Source organism: Atta cephalotes (assembly GCF_000143395.1).
Source record: "Atta cephalotes unplaced genomic scaffold scaffold00036, whole genome shotgun sequence".
NCBI classification, from domain to species: domain Eukaryota; kingdom Metazoa; phylum Arthropoda; class Insecta; order Hymenoptera; family Formicidae; genus Atta; species Atta cephalotes.
Genome location: NW_012130100.1, coordinates 1,504,986 through 1,514,260, shown reverse-complemented (window position 1 = coordinate 1,514,260; position 9,275 = coordinate 1,504,986). Strand labels below are relative to the sequence as shown.

Sequence of the window (9,275 nt, the reverse complement as noted above, 5' to 3'; positions counted from 1 at the left end):
CCCACGTCACCTCTGGCTAATCGCTTCGTAAGCCGAGTGCCCAGACTGCAAAACTGGTAGGCCCGAGATATGTAACTCGAAAGGAAGCGCGTTTATTGCTCGATTCAGCAGACCGCCGCGCGATATCGACATTCGCTACAGTTTATTTTCAGTACCGTCGATGTGTCTGCTGTCGCGATTGATTGTAGTGCTCGTCGCAGCGATAATATGTTCGAACCTCCGATTTTGCCTTCATGTATTCCGGAAGCTTGTCCTATACGTAGTCGATATAGTACACGCATAAGAGTACGACCTTCGGTATATATTGCAGCTGCTCGACGCTCAAGTCCTGAATGTCGAAAGGATGACACAGCGCGAAATACATTTTGTTATTACACGACTCACGCGCTCCTTTAAATAAGCGGTCAAGAGCGCACAACCTGAAACATGAAATTCGTTCGGTAACCGTTGACGATACGCGTCAAGAACTGCGACGCGAAATCGCAAATAATGGAAGGTGGCGTAGAGAAACGCAAGCACGGCGAAATGCTGCTGTACGCGCGATTATTTACGGCCCGTCGAATTGCGATAAAATCAACATTCTCATAAGCTTGATCGAGAGTGATCCGGACGGTGTATGTTTCGTACATGTACGTCTACTCAAAATCGTTGTAATAGCCAAAATATCAATATCTCGAAAATTTGTATATGCTTATCGATGAAATCAATTATTTTACGTTTCTTCAACAATAGCGACATCGTTTCACCGAGCGAGGCGCGTTCAAATTCTATTTCTATCTTTGATGATGTTGCATGCGACAAGCAGAATGCAGTGAGAGAATTCTTTTCGATGAGTTGCCATGCGAACATTGACTACTTCTATCTCTGTCAGACGTACGCGAGGATACCTAAACACCTTATACGTGACTACGTGAACCTGCTAATTCTGTTCAAACAAGACAGTACTAACTTGAAACACGTTTACAATAATCATGTAAATACAGACATGTCATACGATGAATTTTGCGCGTTGTGCTGTTGGCAACAAAAATATGGATTTCTAGTGATAGACAAGGAGTGCGCTTATAAATGGTAGATACAGAAAAGGATTTGACAAGTTCGCGATAGCGTAACATGACCAGTCGTTGTCGATACTTCGCCGAACATGTGCGCGAGCGTGAAAAAATCGTGAAGGAAATCGAGAAAATGAGCAAGTCGATTCGCAAGAAACATTACGCTCTGAAGACCGATAGAATCGAGGAGGATATCGCGTAACCAGATATTTTAAACTTTTTATTAAGCCGCTTTGACTTTTCGTCGATAGGCCTGACGTGCGCACGACAAAGAGAGAATCGCGCGATGATGACGTAGTTTGCCTCTAAACGTGGAGGAAGAAGGAGGAGAAGGAGGAGGAGGAGGAAAAGCAAAAGGAGGAAAAAAAATGAACGAGATGTTCAAGCGTTCCGCGACATTGCTAAATCCAATGATCGATCGCACAATCGTGTACAACCGATAACTTCCATCCTGTGTGCCAAAATCATATCAATGATAGCGTTATTGGAGAATGTTTTCGAAACGATGGAAGACTCGCTAGCGACGAAAGTTTAAAATCGGCTGCAAACATCGAGGCTGTCCTAAGGAGAGCGCAAGATAAAAAGAGCGGTATAGATACGTATATAGCCTATACAAGGATGGACTGATATTTGGCAAAAAAACGCTTCGACGTGAATGACGTGGACAATATAATTATCGATGGCGATACACTGGTACACCCAATCTTTACAAGTTGATTTTCAAGAGAATTCCCGATCTCTACATGGAAGACGACGAGCACAAGTATATATGCATATGATACATATATATATATATATGCGTATATATATATATATATATATATAAGTATATATATATATATGTATATGTATATGCATATGCATATGTATATGTATATGTGTGTGTAAATAAGTAAGTAAATACAAGAGTATGCTGCTGGCGACGAACACGCACAAACACAAGCATCATTCGCAAGGTCGATTATTAAGCAATAGGAGATACAAGTACATAATCGCGACGTTGATGTCGATCCTAAGAAGCAGAAGAAATCTGGAAAGAGATTATCTCATGTAATGACAATGAACGACAACGCGATTGACGTGTATTAGGATGATCCCAACGAGTTAGTAGATCGTCTACAGTTGCTCGTACCGAGCAGACAACAACGCTCACGACAATGTGATGCTATCGATTATCGAGGAATTTTGCGAAGCAGATCTTATTATAAATTAAATTGCGTATCGAAACGGATCAGTCGAGTGACGCTAGCGAGAAAAAATACATTATTTTCTTGTACCTTGTGTATTACGCGTTGAATCATGGAAAAGAGATCTGAGAATTCGACGGTGCCATCATGAAAAGAGAAAAGTTAGCTCCGAGAGACGTCGACTCGTCGAGGAATTGCACGCTCCGGCTAGAAAAAATTTTCCACGAAGGTGCGTCATAGTCGGGGACGAGCTGATATCATTAAGATGCGCCTTTTCTCGAGCTTCAACAGAGGCCACCACTATATACTCATCGATGTACTGAGCAAGTACTCATGGACCGTACTGTTCAAGAGCAAAAGCAAAAGCGAGACGACTGATGCTATCGATGAGATAATTCGAAAGAGTGGAAGATGTCCGAAAAATTTCCAAACAGGGGAAAGAGTTTTATAATCAATGTATAGAAAATCTTTAAAAAATACGACGTTAATCACTATTCCATGTATTCGATATTGAAAGTGTCAATGATCGAGCGATTCAATCGCTCGCTTAAGAACGCCATGGAAAATGTTTACGTTCAACGAAAAACTCTTGGACACAGTGTACAGCGCGATAAAGATCACGTGTCCGGCAAAATTCAAAGTAGGCGATTCGGTACGATATGCGTGAGCAAGTTCAAGACAGTTTTTGAGAAGGTTATCCAAACTGGACCACCGAGGTGTTTACGATTGTTAAAGTGCAGCGTAAGAATCCCGTAACCTATCTACTCGAGAACTATCGTGGAAAATCCGTCGCTAAAACGTTCTACGAGCACGAGTTGCATAGTCGCGCTACTCATCTAGACGTGTATTTCGTGAAGAAAGTACTGCGCAGAAAGGGGACAAGATATACGTCAAGTGACTGGGATTCGATGGATCATGGATATACAAAAACTGATAAAATTTTGATTCATATATTTTGTATACAAATATGGTATAACAAATATGGTATATCGATATACAAACATGTAAAATATTTTTATTATCCTTGCTGTCTTCGTTTTGTAGTATACAGATATAAAATACGTATATAAAAAAATGGTTGATACATGAAATGAAAAATAATAATATGATATTTATACATAAAACGTAATAGTAATATATAAAAGTAAAAAACATACATGACGAAATTATAATGATACATAACAGTAACATATATGTACACTATATGAAAATATTAAGAAATATAGAACATATACGAAGTACAAATTAATATAATATATAAGAAAATATTGTATTAATATTAGGTGTACAACTTTGCTTCCGCCGTTTTTTTTTCGAGGCTTTATTGTAAAAAACTGGTTATACATTTATGATTCAAAGTAATGTCCATCGCTGGCCACTACTTTCTCCCATCTTTCGGATACGTACGAATCCCGCGTCGAAAAAACTGGTCATCTTTTAAGGCTATCCACGAATCGATCCAATTTTTTACTTCTTCATAAGACTGGAAGTGCTGGTCAGCCAGGCCGTGTGCTATTGATCGAAACAAGTGATAGTCAGAGGGAGCAACGTCTGGAGAATACGGCGGGTGGGGTAGGACTTCCCATTTCAACGTTTCCAAGTATGTCTTGACCACTTTCGCAACATGGGATCGAGCATTGTCATGCTGCAAAATCACTTTATCGTGTCTCTCGTTGTATTTGGCCGGCCGTTTGTCTTTCAATGTTCGGCTCAAACGCATCAATTGCGTTCGATACCGATTGCCTGTGATTGTTTCAGTCGGTTTTAACAGTTCATAATACACTACGCCGAGCTGGTCCCACCAAATACAGAGCATGACCTTGGACGTCAAAATCACCGTTCTTGAAGCGTTGAAACCACTCACGACACGTTCTTTCTACTAATAGCGGCCTCACCATAAGTATTTGAGAGCATTCGATGAGCCGCAGATTTCTTCATATTGAAGCAAAAAATTAAAACCTCCCGCAAATGACGAGAATTTGGCTCATAAATTGACATTTTCAATCGAGAATAACTTTATGATGCAGACACAAATCGACTAATGTTTCTATGGGGTTATGTTGACAGATGCCCAAGTTTATTGTATGACGTCTATGATCTATTTATTTCGAGCATCACTTATCGCTAAAGCCATCTATAGGAAAACGGCGGAAGCAAAGTTGTACACCTACATAAAGCATAATAATAGTAACACATATACACTGTATGAAAATATAAAAATGTAAAAAACATACACAAAGTGTAAATTACAATAATATTAATAATAGCAACATATAAAACATATATTACTAATGTCCCCATGGTAACGTCTTTGTCGTGTTTGGTACGACGTATCGTTTGTCGAATGAATACAAATTGATTTTCGATATCGTATATACCTCGTGTAATTTAGATCGTATACACGATTAATGACGAGTTATTTTGATCTCTTCGTTCAAACACCGCGTGTAATCATTAAACGTTATCGTTCGTGCTACAACGTTACTCTTTACGCCTTTCACTTTTTTGGTGTCCTTCTTGCCATCCATTTTCACTGCGTACATCTTCGCTCTGAATCTAACGAACTCGTTTTCATACCGTTGTTCCCGTCCTTTATCAAACCGGATTTTTTATTCACAAGCATACCGTACGCATTGTCGAATAATCGTTGTTTCGAATCTATCGATATCGCATTTCATCGTCTCGTAACGTCCTCGCATTCGACGTGGTATACTATATAAGATTGCCTGTCGATGTATATAATTTTACATTTGTCGTGAAACAGTGGTAACATATACTCGTGGTGAAATTTGAGCTTTCGATATGTCGAGTATACACATACGCACGTAAATTAGCTTGTTGAATTCACCTCAAGTTTGCGTAGTTAGATGGTGATCAACTTTTCGGCAAAAACGGCTGTGAAAATTCGATTTTGTGATCATTACCTCCGCGCCGTACCATCCGTCCCATTTTATTAATAATTTTACATGTTGCGCACATTCTCTTTATGAGTCCGCATTAAGCATTAATTTATACAAATTTTTTTCGGAATCATTTTCTGCGTGAGTTCTAAAATTTGTATTGTATGTACTCGCGAAGCCGCGAAGCAAAGTATGGAGATTGTGCGAATTGTAGCACCCGATCTTTGTCTTACGCGAAGATGCATTGGATGCTACAATTCATGCAATCTCTATGGTTTCGCCATGACGAATACATTGCTGCAGGCTACGATTGTGGGTGATAACGTTGTTTATCATACAGCGTCATTAGAAGTTTATCTTCATATTTACCGAGCGGCTTATCGCGCGTTGGGCAGAAAGATTCAGGTTAGTATGTTGGTCGTATAGATGTTGCAGATACTCGAGATCAACTTCAAGAATAACCGATGTGTGAATCCAGAGCGATCGCGCTCGCATCCAAATTCGCAGCGTCTTTGACCCATCGAAATTCGTATGATAATGATGGACACATCGCCCATCCACATAAATTTTTCACGTCGTAGTACATAAGGTACAACAGTTCCGACGGATCGAACGAACGCATGTACCTGTTATTAGCATGTACGTATCTGCCTGAACATTGACTGAGGCCGCCTCGTATACCGCGCTCGATAAACATAATTATATCAATGTCAGTGAACAACTCAAATCTTGTGCGCGTATGCATGTTTCAGCATGGTGTCCCACATGAAACCTGGCAAGATATAATAATGCGCAGGATCGAAGCCGTAACTCGCGACAAAACTTTCACGGAAATTTTCGAAAATGTCGGCTAAGAGACAAGACATCGGTTTTCAATCACAGTACTCGCCGAACGTTCGGAAAATCGCTGCGACACGTCATGGTCGTATGAATATACGACGGTATATTCTGGACGGTGACTTTAGGCGCGGGGGGGTGAAGGTTTTAGGAGAGGAGGGGCCATATTATCTAGCGACACTGATACTGCTTTCTAGCGTTAAAATAATAAAGTAACTGTGTGTCATGACCGTGGTGGAACCCTAATGACATATAAATTATAGAGTATCATTGAATGTCGTAGATTTTTTGTGCCTTCCCAGTAAGCAAAAAACATTTAAAATAAAAAACATTTAATAATTTTAAAGCAAAAGATTGTAACGTTGCTGCAATATTTTATTGCATTTAAAAGATATCTTAAAAACATTTTATGTTTTAATTTTAGTTTAACTTTATGTTATGTTATAGGTTATTTTGTATTTTTCTTGTATTTTTGATAATTTCAAAGATTGGATCCAATAGGACTTAGCATTAGATGTTTAAATACTTTATAGTGATCTGCCTTTGTAAATTATAAATCCAGAGAAAGTAAAGAAAAATATCGCAGTGATAATTATTTGATTATTGTTCACAACAAAATTTTTATATTTTACTAAAGGAAAATAACAAAAATGCCACTTTGCAATCGAATGTAGTAATAAAAGCTATAGAAAAACTGAGGAGCAAATCAATGAACAAAATGTCAAAATTCATCGGTAAATACTATATAACCAATACAATAAAATGTTTTATTTTGAATAAATAAAGATCCAATATAAAAGTTTTACTGTTTGAATACATTTTTTTGTTTCAAATATAATATAGTAATAATTCCACACATATATGTTACATAATTTTATTCTATATATTTACATGCCATGACATTTTTTTTAATGTATGCTATTGTTTACTACTGAAATTTATATTATAATAAAATTTATATAATAAATCAATTTTATTTCATTATTAGATTTCCAAAACAAAAAACTAATGGTTAGAACTATGGGTCTTCATATAGAATCATTACCCAAATCTCCACATTTACGTTCATTGCATCTTTTAAAAAGTTGTTTTGATCGTAGCTCCCTGTTGCAAACAAGATTAAAAGGAAACGTCATTCCGATTGTAAAAATAATTTCATTATTTGGAGTCTTAGATTTTAATTAACCTAAATATTAATGATATTCTGGTTTCTAATGATATTCTAATTAACAGATTTTTCTATAGAAGAATCTTATATAATATATTAGTCTTATTTATGCATTGATATATGCAATATATCAATGTTCTGTTTAAAAAATACTTTATTATTCTGTTTAAAAATATGTTATTATTGTATCTATCTATCTACTTGATAAGTAATATTAATATGAAAAATATTAGATTTTAGATACAGCATTTATGATAAGTTGTATGAATAAATACATTAAAATCAATTTTATATTTATAGCTAAATATCTCAGAAGGTGATACAATTATATTAGTTATAAATTCAATTATGGAATTAGTAGTACAATGTAATTAGTAATACAATGATTTGACTGTGAGTATTTTTTTTGAGCATCCTGTTTTACCACGTTATAATTGATTATCACTCATAGACCGTTGCCTATAGGGGCTTTCCATCGTTTAAATGTTGTGAGTGGCTGGTAATCAACTGCAGTGTAGTCAAATGGACTCTTGCATTAACATGGTAATGAATATTATATTCACAGACAAATACTTTATAAGAGAATAATGAAGTTATAGAAATTAATAAAACTATAGATGAAATATCAATAGACATTTCAAAATCAAATGATACGTCTGTGAAAATTTCAAAATCTATTTTGAGCGACGAATTATTAGTAAATATTTCAGTTATATTCACATATAAATATATAAATACAATGAAGATATGCCTGTGTTATGTTATAATATTTTGTGATTGTTTATAAAATAATAAATTTTACTCTTGATATTTATAAAAATGTGAAAAAATTTGATAGAATACTTTAATATCTTGTATGGTAATAAATAAAATTTTAAATTTTATGTACAATTAATAGTTGAAGTCGGACTAACACAAACGCTTACAAATACAAACGCTTACACGTCGCAAAAAAAGAGGTAATAGTGAAGATGATAATGTAATTCTAAAAAGAAGAAAACATTGTTCCATTTATGTTTGTACTAAAAAGCAACAGGATACATGGATTACATTTAGAAAAATATTTTTGCGCAAAATAATATGTAATAAAAAAGCATATTATAAATGATTGGTGCGAACACTAAAGCAAAGAAACAAATGTCAAGAAAAACGAATTACACACTTTAATACGATATTTAAAGAACTCAAGCAGAAAAATTTAATAGCAGATGAACATACAGAAATATTAGAATCAATTGGTAAGTGTAATGTAGACTTGTTGAAGCGTTTCATAGCAAAAAATAATAACAAAACAAATGAAAAAAAAAAAATATCTTTCTAAACAATATTCCTCTGAGCTTCGAAAATTTGCTTTAACATTATTACTCACCTAAAGCGTATGACGTACGTAATTTCAATTTATGTCTTCCACATCCAAAATCTCTAATGAAATGGTACAAATCGGTTAATGCAAATCCTGGTTTTATAGAAGAAGCATTGAAAAATATTTCTGAACGAATAAAAGCAAATAGATTATCCACTAATTGGAATCTTCATTTTTAACGAAATGTCAATTAGACAAACATGTTGAATTTGATGGAAATAAATATTTTGGCTACGTTGATTTTAGAAATGATATTGAAAATGATAATACTAACAAAGCCTAAAAATGCCTTGGTTTTTCTATTTGTATATATGAATGCTGCATGATACTTGTAGGTTATTTCTTTATTAATGGAATAATGATTCTAAAATGCAGTCTGATTAAGCAATGTATTTCCTTACAACATGATACTGGTGTAAGAATTGTTGGATTAATCTTTAATAATTTACTACTAATTTGTTTACAGTAAAACAACTACAATATAATGTACAAACTAATGTAATTTAACGCCAAGTTCTTTACAGACCTGATTTTCTCATCTAGTTACAAATGGCAAAATATTTATTTTTCCTGATCCATGTCATGATAAAACTTGTTCGTAATCTGTTTGAGGATCTCAAAATCATTATCGATGGATCAAACCACAACAAAGTGGCAGTATATATATACATATATATATATATATGTGGAAGACGTACGTTCTTTACAAACTTCAAGGTATGAATCAAAGATTTACTAAATAATTGAGTAGTTAAACAAACTTTAATT

At 35.0% G+C, this 9,275-nt stretch overlaps 2 pseudogenes; one reads left to right on the top strand and one right to left on the bottom strand.

Annotated features, from left to right (window-relative positions):
• Positions 1-5,443: 5,443 nt before the first annotated feature.
• On the bottom strand, positions 5,444-5,884 carry LOC105621707 (annotated as a pseudogene).
• Positions 5,885-6,639: 755 nt separating this feature from the next.
• The window catches only part of LOC105621706, a 31,060-nt pseudogene continuing 28,424 nt past the window's right edge, over positions 6,640-9,275 (top strand).